Source organism: Bombina bombina, chromosome 9 (genome assembly GCF_027579735.1).
Source record: "Bombina bombina isolate aBomBom1 chromosome 9, aBomBom1.pri, whole genome shotgun sequence".
Lineage (NCBI taxonomy): Eukaryota > Metazoa > Chordata > Amphibia > Anura > Bombinatoridae > Bombina > Bombina bombina.
Genome location: NC_069507.1, coordinates 193,135,402 through 193,149,182, shown reverse-complemented (window position 1 = coordinate 193,149,182; position 13,781 = coordinate 193,135,402).

Below are 13,781 nucleotides of genomic sequence, written 5' to 3'. Positions count from 1 at the left end.
GGTTGTTCTTATGCTGAACATGTTTGGTTACTCTTGTTCCCGGGTTACAGAACCTTTCTTATGAATTAATTCTTTATAGCAGATCATTAGATTTGTCTAATATGCAAAACCGTATTGTTTGGCAATTTGTTAACAGCATTAAAATATCTTTATGGAAAGTTAGAAACCTATTACTTTTTCAGAAAGAGTCTCTCCCAGTTGAAGAGTGTGTAGGTTTGGCTCTTGGTACTGTGTTTACTTATTATTTAATAGATAAGAAACAGATAGGAAACAGAATTAGGAAGTAGCCACCGATAAGTGGAAGATTAATATTTGGTCAAAAAAGATGATGTTGTAATTTTAATGTTTTGCAGACAGGATTTTTGTTTACTGTATTATGTGACTGTATTTTTGTTTATTGTATTATGTGACTGTATTTTTGTTTACTGTATTATGTGACTGTATTTTTGTTTATTGTATTATGTGACTGTATTTTTGTTTACTGTATTATATTATGTGATTGTTTTTTTGTTTATTGTATTATGTGATTTTATTTCAAATAATTATGTTTTTATTTGTATATATGTACCTTTTTCAATAAAAATTCAAAAAAAAAATCACTTGCTAATTATAAGAATATGTCTTAAACGCAGTAAGCCCTTCAAAAGTTCTGTATCATACAGTATTACATGAAGATTGTAATGTACTCTACAAATTTTTTGTACTTGCTAATGAATCACGATCAGATTAACTAGTGAAACTTTACAATTATGCACTATTTTAACCTTTTAACGCCGTTATGCCGTTCTATTCCGTCATATTTACACTGGGCTTTAAAGCCGTTATGACGGAATAGAACGTCATAACAAACGGCTGTCCTGAAGCCTTCTGTGCTTCAAGGACTTGATCGCGGTCTGGAGGGCGTTCCTAGGGTTGTAGGGACGCCCCCCAGATGCGATCCAATAATTGAAATCTCGCGATCGTATGCACGATCGCGTAGTTTCAATTTGTCTACATCGGAACAGGTGTTCCGATGTAGACACTTTAACCCTGTCATGAAAGGGTTAATAGCTTTAATGTTTCAAAACACTTAAGATAACAGTATGTGTTATAGCATTTTTTTTTCCCAATCACTGTTACAGTAGAAAAGAGTTTTTCATAATGTTTACAAACTTTGTACTAGTTATTGGTCTCCCCTTGTGTAGCTTGCAGATCCTTTCTAGATTTTTTTTTTTTTTTTTTTTTTGGTGATTCATATCAGGCAAAACATTTATTAAGGATATTCATATTGAAAATCTGGCAAACATTAGCAACTAGCTCTAAAAGAGTCTAAAAAGATTCTGTTTTTACATGCAAAGAATGTATGGGTAATTTAAATTTGCATATTCAAATGTATGCATCTATTCGCTATAAAAAGTCTCCTCAAGTACAATAAAGAGTGAATAGATATATCAATATATTAACTCAAACAATATGGTTCTACAACCTACTCACAATGATTATCACTTGCTAATTATAGTATGTCTTAAATACAGTAAGCCCTTCAAAATATCATACCATATACTAATTATTTAATGTTTGTTAGTTAATTGCAATCAGATTGAGTGGATTAAGACTTAAAACTTCTGCACTGCTTTAATATCTCTTAAGTTTTAAAACAACTGAGATAAAAGTATGCGTTAAAGTATTTTTTTGTCTAATGCTGTTAGACTAGTGATGTCCGGTTCATGAACGAATTGCTCTTTTGAACCGGATCTTTTCACTGAACTGAATGAATCAGTACATCAGACTGAACTGATTCGTTTGAAACAGTTCAGTTCCTGAGTCATCAGCAGCACTCTGGTAATACGATCCTAGAGTGAGTTCTGCTCTGCTAACTCCTCCTTTAATGAATCACACAGCAGAATCTCACTCTAGGATCATATTACCAGTGTTGTTGAATCAGTGTACTGTTAGCTAACTCGTTTGCAATGAATCAGACTGTTAACAGTCACTGATTCAAAAGAAGTGAACTGTTTGCAAAGACTCAGTGTACTGTTAACAGACAGATTCATTGCATACGAGTAAGCTAACAGTACACTGATTCAAATATCAGGTCACACTCACAGCAGTTCTCAACAGACCCCTGCATTTACATTAACCCATTCAGCATCCCATGTTTGTGTGTATATATATATATAATTTGTTGTTCTTCCTCTATATCTAAGCTAACTTTTACTTTGCAACAGCTACAAATTATATATATATATAGATATATATATATATATATATATATATATATATATATATATATATATATATATATATATATATATATATATATGTAGCTGTTGCTAAGTAAAAGTTAGCTTAGATATAGAGGAAGAACAACAATATATATATATATATACAAACATGGGATGCTGATTGGGTTAATGTAATTGCAGGGGTCTGTTGAGAACAGCTGTGAGTGTGACCTGATATTTGGATCAGTGTACTGTTAGCTAAATGATTCATTAGGGTTACAGTACACTGAGTCATTTACATACAGCACTGCAAGAAACTAATCTGCAGCTCTACAGTTCACCTACTGAACATGAGGTAGAGCCTCTATCTCATGTTCAGTAGGTGAACTGGTGAATCGGTTCATGAACCAATCTGCACATCACTATGTTAGCCTAGAGAACAATTTAAAAATATGTGAGATAAAAACTTTGTACTACCTATTGGTCTCCCCTTGTGTAGCTTGCAGATCCTTAATAGAGTTTTTTTTATTTTATTTTTTAAATCTATATTCGTGATTCATATCATACAAAACATTTATTAAGGATATTCATATTCAAAATCTGGCAAACATTAGCAAATAGCTTTAAAAAAGTCTAAAAAGAGCCTGTTTTTACATGCAAAGTATGTATGGGTAATTTAAATTTGCATATTCAAATGTATGCATCTATTCACTTTAAAAAGTCTCCTCAAGTACAATAAAGAGTCAATAGATATATCAATATATTAACTCAAACAAGTTTTAAACCACTAGCTAATTATTAAAATGTCTTAAATGCAGTAAGTTGTTCAAAAATGTATCATATACTATTACATGAAGATTGTAATGTGCTCTACAAAATTTTTGTACTTGCTAATGTATCACGATCAGATGAAATAGTAAGACTCAACAATTTTCTACCACTTTAATGTTTCAAAACAATGGAGATAAAAGTATGTGTTAAACCATTTTTTTTTTTTTTTTATCACTGTTATAATACAGAACAGTTATAATTAATGTTATATAAAAACTTTGTACTAGTTATTGGTCACCCCTTGTGTAGCTTGCAGATTCTTTGTAGATTTTTATTTTGGTGATTCATATCAGACAAAACATTTATTAAGGATATTCATATTGAAAATCTTGCAAACATTAGCAACTAGCTCTAAAAAAGTCTAAAAAGATTCTGTTTTTACATGCAAATAATTTATGGGTAATTTAAATTTGCATATTCAAATATATGCTTCTATTCACTCTAAAAAGTCTCCTCAAGTAAAATAAAGAGTGAATAGATATATAAATATATTAACTCACACAAAATGTCTATCCAACCTGCTCATAATGATCATGTGCTAATTATTATTATTATTATTATTATTATTATTATTAAAGTATGTCTTAAAGGGACACTCAGGTTAAATTAAATTTTCATGATTCAGGTACAGCATGTAATTTTAAACAACTTTCCAATTTACATACATTAAAAAAAAGTGCAGTCTTTTATATTTACATTTTTTGAGTGACCAGCTCCTACTGAGCATGTGCAAGAATTCACTGACTATATGTATATGCATTTGTGATTGGCTGATTGCTATCACATGGTACAAGGGGAGTGGAAATATACATAAATTTGTAATTTGTTAAAAAAAAAATCTATTACTCATTTGAATTTCAGACTAAGTGCTATTGCATTGTTTTATTATCTTGCATTTGTTGATTATGAAAATCTAATGTGTTGACTGGTCCTTTAAATGCAGTAAGCTCTTCAAAATTATCAAACCATACACTATAACTTGAAGTTTGTAAGTGATTCATGAAAAGATTGAGTGGATTAAGACTTAAGACTTCTGCATTGCTTTAATATCTTTATTGTTTTAAAACAACTGAGATTAAAGTCTGTGTTAGAACATTTTGTTTTTGTCTCTTTAACATTGTTACATTAGAGAACAATTTTAACCTATGTGATGTAAAAACTTTGTACCACCTATTGGTCTCCCCTTGTGTAGCTTGCAGCTCCTTTATGGATTTTTTTTTAAAATCTATTTTGGTGATTCATATCATACAAAACATTTATTAAGGATATTCATATTCAAAATCTGGCAAACATTAGCAAATAGCTTTAAAAGAGTCTAAAAAGAACCTGTTTTTACATGCAAAGTATTTATGGGTAATTTAAATTTGCATATTCAAATGCATACATCTATTCACTCTAAAAAGTCTCCTCAAATACAATAAAGAGTGAATAGATATATAATTATATTAATTCACAATATTCCTTAAAACTCTAATATCTTTTGTCTTAAAATAGAATGGATGATGGTCAAAGTTAAACTCAGCAGTGTAAGACCGATATGTTAGATGAAATGTTTATACGCTAGTGTTTCTCACATCTATCTAAATTTAAATGAATAAATTCTTGGATTATTGCAAACTAATTTATCTATAAATATTTAACCATATAGCTGTCAAAATAGTTGAGGTAGATTATACAAAACCTTGTTGCTGGTTTCCCCCTTTTTAGTTTGTAGATCCTTTCCAAACTGTGTTTTTTTTTTTTTTTTAGTTTTAAGTGTCACTCAAAACATTTATTGATGAAATACGTTTTTGCTGCTAAATATTGGTCTCCCCATTTATATTTAGTGCCTCCTATGACCCAGAACATTTATTGAGCATTAAAATATCAGATTGATGTTGCTAATACTTATATATCTGCTCACACTTTATTCTATTTGAGGAGACTTTTAGAATGAATAGAGAGCAGAAATTATTTGTATTAGTTAAATTAAAACTACCCAGAGATGCTTTGCATGTAACAACAGGCTCTACTAAACGGACTCTTTTTTTCTGCTAAATATTGGTCTCCCCCTTTAGTTTCGCTCTAAAAAATGTTTTAGTTATATTTTAGGGATTCATATCAATCAGAACATTTATTAAGCATTATTCAGATCCCAAATTTGAAATTATCAAATAGCTTTAAAAGTCTGTTTAGTAGAGCATGTTTCTTCTATAAGGTAAGACGAGTCCACGGATTCATCCTTTACTTGTGGGATATTATCCTCCTGCTAACAGGAAGTGGCAAAGAGCACCACAGCAGATCTGTCTATATAGCTCCTCCCTTAGCTCCACCCCCCAGTCATTCTCTTTGCCTACTCTAAGTACTAGGAAGGGTAAAGTGAAAGAGGTGATAAAATATTAGTTTTTAATTTCTTCAAGCAAGAGTTTGCTATTTTAAATGGTATCGGTGTGTATTCTTTACTCTCAGGCATCAGATGGATGAAGACTTCTGCCTAGAGGATGATGATCTTAGCATTTGTAACTAAGGTCCAGTGCTGTCCCACAGAGGCTGAGGAGTACAGGAAACTTCAGTGTGAGGAACGTTTTCATGTTTTGCAGCAGTGAGGTATGTTCAGTCATATTTTTCTGGAGAGATTGTGTATTTCAGAAAGGCTGCCAGTATCCCCATGAGGGTAAGGGTAAGCAGTGATCCTAAGAGCTAATAAGAAGGGCATTACTAAGCTTGCATAAGGGGCTAATTACAAAAATAGTTGACACTGAGTTGTAAATGTTTGTGGGCAAACGTTTTATGAACTGGGAGTGCTGTTTAACGTTTTGTGGGGAATAACGTTTTGGGCAACTTTATTGAGGGTACACTTGGCTTGGCTTATTTTTTTGGGTCTCAGAACCCACATGGCTAGTTGAAAACCGCTCTGGTGTGGTTCTTTGAGGCTGTAGAGACATCGAGTGAGATGGGCGGGGCCTGTTTTCGCGCCTCAGATGCGCAGTTATTTTCTCTCAGCAAGTAGCAAGCTCCAACTCCTGAGGGACCTGGTGAATGTTTTGTGCCAAATCAAAGCTTTAACCCCATATTTACTATCCCTGAGGGCAGGTAGGGCCACAGCAGGGCTGTGGCAAGGTGCTGAGGTTTTTTTTTCTCCAGATTTAGGCCTAATTTCAATCCGGTTTGCACATCAAAGGGTTAAATGTTAAAATTCCTTGTGGGGCAATCTTAACTACATATATTGTGTCTGCTTGCAAAATTTTGAAAAATTTGGTGCATTTTAAAGCTGTTTTGCAGAACGTGTATGCTTTTTTTCTCTTAAAGGCGCAGTACCATTTTTTAAGATTGTTATTTTTTTTACTAAATAAAGTGTTTTCATGCTTGTTTGTAGTCATTACTAGCCTGTTCAACATGTCTGACATTGAGGAAAGTCAATGTTCAATATGTTTAGAAGCCATTGTGGAACCTCCACTTAGAATGTGTCCCTCATGCACTGAAAGGTCAATAAATTGCAAAGAACATATTTTAGCTACTAAAAGTATGTTGCAGGATGATTCTCAGTCAGAAGGGAATCAGGTTATGCCATCTAATTCTCCCCAAGTGTCTCAACCATTAACGCCCGCACAAGCGACGCCAAGTACTTCTAGTGCGTCTAATTCTTTCACCCTGCAAGATATGGCCACAGTTATGAATACTACCCTCACAGAGGTTTTATCTAAGCTGCCTGGGTTGCAGGGGAAGCGCAGTAGGTCTGGTGTGAGAACAAACGCTGAGCCCTCTGACGCTTTGTTAGCCATATCCAATGTACCCTCACAATGCTCTGAGTTTGGGGTGAGGGATTTGCTGGCTGAGGGAGAGATTTCTGATTCAGGAAATATGTTCCCTCAGACAGACTCAGATATGACGGCTTTTAAATTTAAACTAGAACACCTCCGCTTATTGCTCAGGGAGGTTTTAGCGACTCTGGATGATTGTGACCCTATTGTAGTTCCAGAGAAATTGTGTAAAATGGACAGATTTCTAGAGGGTCCTGCCTACACTGATGTTTTTCCGGTCCCAAGAGGATTTCAGACATTGTTACTAAGGAGTGGGATAGACCAGGTATTCCGTTCGCTCCCCCTCCTACTTTTAAGAAAATGTTTCCCATATCAGACACCATGCGGGACTCATGGCAGACGGTCCCTAAGGTGGAGGGAGCTATTTCTACCCTGGCTAAGCGTACAACTATACCTATTGAGGACAGTTGTGCTTTTAAAGATCCTATGGATAAAAAAATTAGAGGGTCTCCTGAAGAAAATATTTGTTCATCAAGGTTTTCTTCTCCAACCTATAGCGTGCATTGTTCCTGTAACTACTGCAGTGTCCTTTCGGTTCAAAGCTCTGGAGGAGGCTCTTCAGGTTGAGACCCCATTAGATGATATTCTGGATAGAATTAGGGCTCACCAAGCTAGCTAATTCTTTCATTACAGATGCCGCTTTTCAACTGGCTAAATTAGCGGCGAAAAATTCAGGTTTTGCCATTTTAGCGCGTAGAGCGTTATGGCTTAAGTCCTGGTCTGCTGATGTGTCATCAAAAGCTAAGCTGTTAGCCATCCCTTTCAAGGGTAAGACCCTATTCGGGCCTGAACTGAAAGAGATCATTTCAGACATCACTGGAGGAAAAGGCCATGCCCTTCCTCAGGATAAGACAAATAAGATGAGGACCAAACAAAATAATTTTCACTTCAACTTCAAAGGTGGTCCCTCTTCCTCTTCCCCTGCCGCAAAACAAGAGGGGAATTTTGCTCAATCCAAGTCAGTCTGGAGTCCTAATCAGACTTGGAACAGGGGTAAACAGGCCAAGAAGCCCGCTGCTGCCACCAAGACAGCATGAAGGGGTAGCCCCCAATCCAGGACCAGATCTAGTAGGGGGCAGACTTTCTCTCTTTGCTCAGGCTTGGGCAAGAGATGTTCAGGACTCCTGGGCTTTAGAAATCGTATCCCAGGGGTATCTTCTGGATTTCAAAGATTCTCCTCCAAGGGGGATATTCCATCTTTCTCAATTGTCTATAAACCAGACAAAAAGAGAGGCATTCTTACGCTGTGTAGAAGACCTTTATACCATGGGAGTGATCTGCCCAGTTCCGAAAATAGAACAGGGGCAAGGGTTCTACTCCAATCTGTTTGTGGTTCCCAAAAAAGAGGGAACCTTCAGACCAATTTTGGATCTCAAGATTCTAAACAAATTCCTCAGAGTCCCATCCTTCAAGATGGAGACCATTCGGACTATTTTGCCAATGATCCAGGAGGGTCAATATATGACCACCGTGGACTTAAAGGATGCGTATCTACACATCCCTATCCACAAAGATCATCACCAATTCCTCAGGTTCGCCTTTCTGGACAAGCATTACCAGTTTGTGGCTCTTCCCTTCGGGTTGGCCACAGCTCCCAGAATTTTCACAAAGGTGCTAGGGTCCCTTCTGGCGGTTCTAAGGCCGCGGGGCATAGCTGTGGCGCCCTATCTGGATGATATCTTAATCCAGGCGTCGACTTACCAACTAGCCAAGTCTCACATGGACATCGTGTTGGCTTTTCTAAGATCTCACGGGTGGAAGGTGAACGTGAAAAAGAGTTCACTTATCCCTCTCACAAGAGTTCCATTCCTGGGAACTCTGATAGATTCGGTGGACATGAAAAAATTTCTGACGGAGGTCAGGAAATCAAAGATTTTTTCCATCTGCCAAGCTCTTCATTCCATTCCTCGGCCGTCAGTGGCTCAGTGTATGGAGGTAATCGGCTTAATGGCAGCGGCAATAGACATAGTTCCGTTTGCTCGCTTGCATCTCAGACCACTGCAACTATGCATGCTCAAACAGTGGAATGGAGATTATGCAGATATATCTTCTCAGATAAATCTGGACCAAGAGACCAGAGACTCTCTTCTTTGGTGGTTGTCACATGATCATCTGTCCAAGGGAATGTGTTTCTGCAGGCCAGCGTGGGTAATAGTGACGACGGACGTCAGCCTATTGGGCTGGGGTGCAGTCTGGAATTCCCTGAAAGCACAGGGTTTGTGGACTCAGGAGGAGGCTCTCCTCCCGATAAATATTCTAGAACTGAGAGCGATATTCAATGCGCTTCAGGTGTGGCCTCAGCTGGCGTCGGCCAGATTCATAAGATTCCAGTCGGACAATATCACGACTGTAGCATATATTAATCATCAGGGGGGAACAAAGAGTTCGCTAGTGATGATAGAGGTTACCAAAATAATTTGATGGGCAGAGACTCACTCTTGCCATCTATCAGCAATCTATATCCCAGGAGTGGAGAACTGGGAAGCGTATTTTCTAAGTCGTCAGACTTTTCATCCGGGGGAGTGGGAACTCCATCCGGAGGTGTTTGCACAGTTGATTCGGCAATGGAGCACACCAGAATTGGATCTGATGGCGTCTCGTCAGAATGCCAAACTTCTTCATTACGGGTCCAGGTCAAGGGATCCTCAGGCAGTACTTATAGATTCTCTAGCAGTACCCTGGTCGTTCAACCTGGCTTATGTGTTTCCACCATTTCCTCTCCTTCCTCGTTTGATTGCCAGAATCAAACAGGAGAGAGCTTCGGTGATTTTGATAGCACCTGCGTGGCCACGCAGGACTTGGTATGTAGACCTGGTGGACATGTCATCTCTTCCACCATGGACTCTGCCACTGAGACAGGACCTTCTGATTCAAGGTCCATTTCAGCATCCAAATCTAGTTTCTCTGCGGCTGACTGCTTAGAGATTGAACACTTGATCTTATCCAAGCGGGTTTCTCGGAGTCGGTCATAAATACCTTGATTCAGGCTTGAAAGCCTGTCACCAGGAAAATTTATCATAAGATATGGCGTAAATATCTTTATTGGTGCGAATCCAAAGGCTACTCATGGAGTAAGATCAGGATTCCTAGGATTTTGTCCTTTCTCCAAGAAGGATTGGAGAAGGGGCTATCAGCTAGTTCCTTAAAGGGACAGATATCTGCTTTATCAATTCTACTGCACAAACGTCTGGCAGATGTTCCAGATGTTCAGTCGTTCTGTCAGGCTTTAGTTAGAATCAAGCCTGTGTTTAAACCTGTTGCTCCGCCATGGAGTTTGAATTTAGTTCTTAAAGTTCTTCAAGGGGTTCCGTTTGAACCTATGCATTCCATAGATATTAAGCTTCTATCTTGGAAAGTTCTGTTTTTAGTTGCTATCTCTTCGGCTCGAAGAGTTTCTGAACTATCTGCATTGCAATGCGACTCGCCTTTTCTTGTTTTCCATGCTGATAAGGTGGTTTTGCGTACCAAACCTGGATTCCTTCCTAAGGTTGTTACTAATAGGAATATCAATCAGGAAATTGTTGTTCCTTCTCTGTGTCCTAATCCTTCTTCTCAGAAGGAGCGTCTGTTGAACAACTTGGACGTGGTTCGTGCTTTGAAGTTTTACTTGCAAGCGTCCAAAGATTTCCGTCAAACATCTTCTTTGTTTGTTGTCTATTCTGGAAAATGTAGAGGTCAAAAAGCAACGGCTACCTCTCTTGCCTTTTGGCTGAAAAGCATCATCCGTTTGGCATACGAGACTGCTGGACAGCAGCCTCCTGAAAGAATTACAGCTCACTCTACTAGAGCGGTGGCTTCCACATGGGTTTTTAAAAATGATGCTTCTGTTGAACAGATTTGTAAGGCTGCGACTTGGTCTTCGCTTCATACCTTTTCCAAATTTTACAAATTTGATACCTTTGCTTCTTCGGAGGCTATTTTTGGGAGAAAAGTTCTTCAAGCAGTGGTGCCTTCTGTTTAACCATCTGTCTTGTCCCTCCCGTTCATCCGTGTCCTATAGCTTTGGTATTGTATCCCACAAGTAAAGGATGAATCCGTGGACTCGTCTTACCTTATAGAAGAAAAGTAAATTTATGCTTACCTGATAAATTAATTTCTTCTATGGTACGACGAGTCCACGGCCGCCCTGTCATTTTAAGACAGATTATATTTTTTTTATTTAAACTCAGTCACCTCTGCACTTTGTAGTTTCTCCTTTTTCTTCCTGTACCTTCGGTCGAATGACTGGGGGGTGGAGCTAAGGGAGGAGCTATATAGACAGCTCTGCTGCGGTGCTCTTTGCCACTTCCTGTTAGCAGGATGATAATATCCCACAAGTAAAGGATGAATCCGTGGACTCGTCTTACCATAGAAGAAATTAATTTATCAGGTAAGCATAAATTTACTTTTTACTTGAAAAGCATCTGTGGGTAGTTTTTATTTGCATATTTATATTCAGTCTTAGTCTCCTCAAGTAAAATAAAGAGTGAATTAGCTCAACTTCACATCTTTGTGATATGAACTTACACTTTTGTATAATGCTGTAGTGTATGGTATTATATTAAATGACCATTAGTTCAGATTTCATGGAATGTATTTTTATTTGCTTTATGTTTTTACATATGTTTTTGTTTTTCCTTGCTTTATAAACATTTATTTTCCAATAAAAAAAAAAATGACCATTAGTTGATTAATATATAGAATTTCAGAAGTTATCAATACTGAAAATGGATTGTTGCTAAAATAGAATAAGTTTTGAATACCTCACCTTGCTATAGCATCACACTTCATAGTACTGTACATGCTATGATATCTAAACATGATTAAAGGGACACTGAACCCAAAAATTTTTCTTTCATGATTCAGATAGAGCAGACAATTTTAAGCAACTTTCTAATTTACTCCTATTATCAATTTTTCTTTGTTCTCGTGCTATCTTTATTTGAAAAATAATTCATCTAAGCTTTTTTCTTGGTTCAGGACTCTGGACAGCACTTTTTTATTGGTGGATGAATTTATCCACCAATCGGCAATGACAATCCAGGTTGTTCACCAAAAATGGGCCGGCATCTAAAACTTACATTTTTGCATTTCAAATAAAGATACCAAGAGACTAAAGAAAATTTGATAATAGGAGAAAATTAGAAAGTTGCTTAAAATGTCATGCTCTATCTGAATCACGAAAGAAAAAATATTTATGTTCAATGACTCTTTAAAAACTCATCAATCATCACAGTATAAGAACAAATAACACTGTGTGTGTATGAAAATAGAGAGATATAGATATAAGCTATCAATCCCTGCCTTCATTGGTAAAATATTTGAAATTCTTGAGACTTATACAAACTTGCTGCTAGATATTGGTTTCCTCCTTTGTAGCTTACAAATCCTCTCCAAAATGTTGTTTTTTATTTTGGTGTTTCATATCACCCTGAACATTTTTTGAGGATATTCAGATCCTAAAACTAAAAATGTGATCAAATAGGTCTAAAAGAATCTGTTAAGTAGAGCCTGTTATTATGTGCAAAGCATATTTGGGTAGTTTGATTTGCATATTAAAATATATGCTAATATATCTGCTATCTTTTCATTCTAACAGTCTCCTCAAGTACAAATAAAGAGTGAGCAGATATATAATTTATATCATTTTATATTTTTAATTTATGTTGGTGTGGATAATAGATAAGGAATAACAACTTGTTGGCGAATAGTAGATTAAGGTTTATATAAGATTAAAGTGAAAGATTAGCTGCTGCTGTTGCTAAATGTAATGATGTTATATCCAGGGATAGGCACGGTGTCTGTACACGGACACTGGTGTCCGTGACTGGCCCTTGCAGTGTCCGCCACCAATTTTGCGGTGGGGAGAGAGGAGTAGGACAGATGACGCAGGCGGCACCACGTTTTGCAGGGTTGGGGTTGCAACCACAGGACGCCGCCTAGTAGTGGGAAAGTGAGTGAGAGAGAGAGGGAAGAAGCAAGCTGCCTGCAGTGCAGCCTGTGTCAGCCACCCGTGAGCCGTGACCCTTCCCGATTCCTTGATCTGTGCGGCAGCGTGGTGCTGGTGTCTGTGTGTAGAAGACTGCCGCCTACTCTGATAAACCTTACCTAACCAAGTAGGTAACCAACCATGATGATCAAGCGATTAACATCAAGGTGGGAGAGTTTGGTTAGGAGTTGCAGACTCTCAATACAAAAAAAAAAAGATTATAATTTTGAAAGCATTTTATACTAGTATACCACAAGCAGTCTTTATATAAATGCTATTTTAAACTTGTTTGATTAGATGACCAAGCAGCCCATTTGACAGCAAAGTGCTGCTCTCCTGACTTATAGAAACATAGAATGTGTCTGCAGATAGGACCCATTCGACCCATCTAGTCTGCCCAATTTTCTGAATATTTTTATTAGTTCCTGGCCTTATCTTATACCTAGCCTAGCCTTATGCCTATCCCATTTATTTTTAAATTCTTTCACTCTCTCTACCACTTCTGCTGAATGGCTGTTCCACCATGCATCCACTACACTCTCGGTAAAGAGTGTTTTTTGATGTTTTTAATTTGAAATGTACTTTGGTGTCCTTCTCTTAGGTCTGTACTTTTGAAAATGTCCGCCATAGCCTTGGTCCGTGCCTATCCCTGGTTATATCTAATATACACCATTTCCTAGCTAGTTTGCATTATAGTTATTCCAGGACCTGATTTAGAGCAAGGAAAGTGATGCTCTGCATTTAGGAGGGCTTTTGCTGCCCTGGTGCCAATTGTATTTGTTTAATGTTTTTTATTTTTTGGCATGCTGCCATTTAAAAAAAAAAAAAAAAAAAAAGAGGCATTTTTATGCAATGATGCAATTGATTATACTATTATTCTCCAATCAATCAGCTTGTTGCATGAATAATAACTTGTGATCAGTGTTTGACCCATGAATAATGAGTGACCACTGAGCAACATATGGATGATGCTGAGTT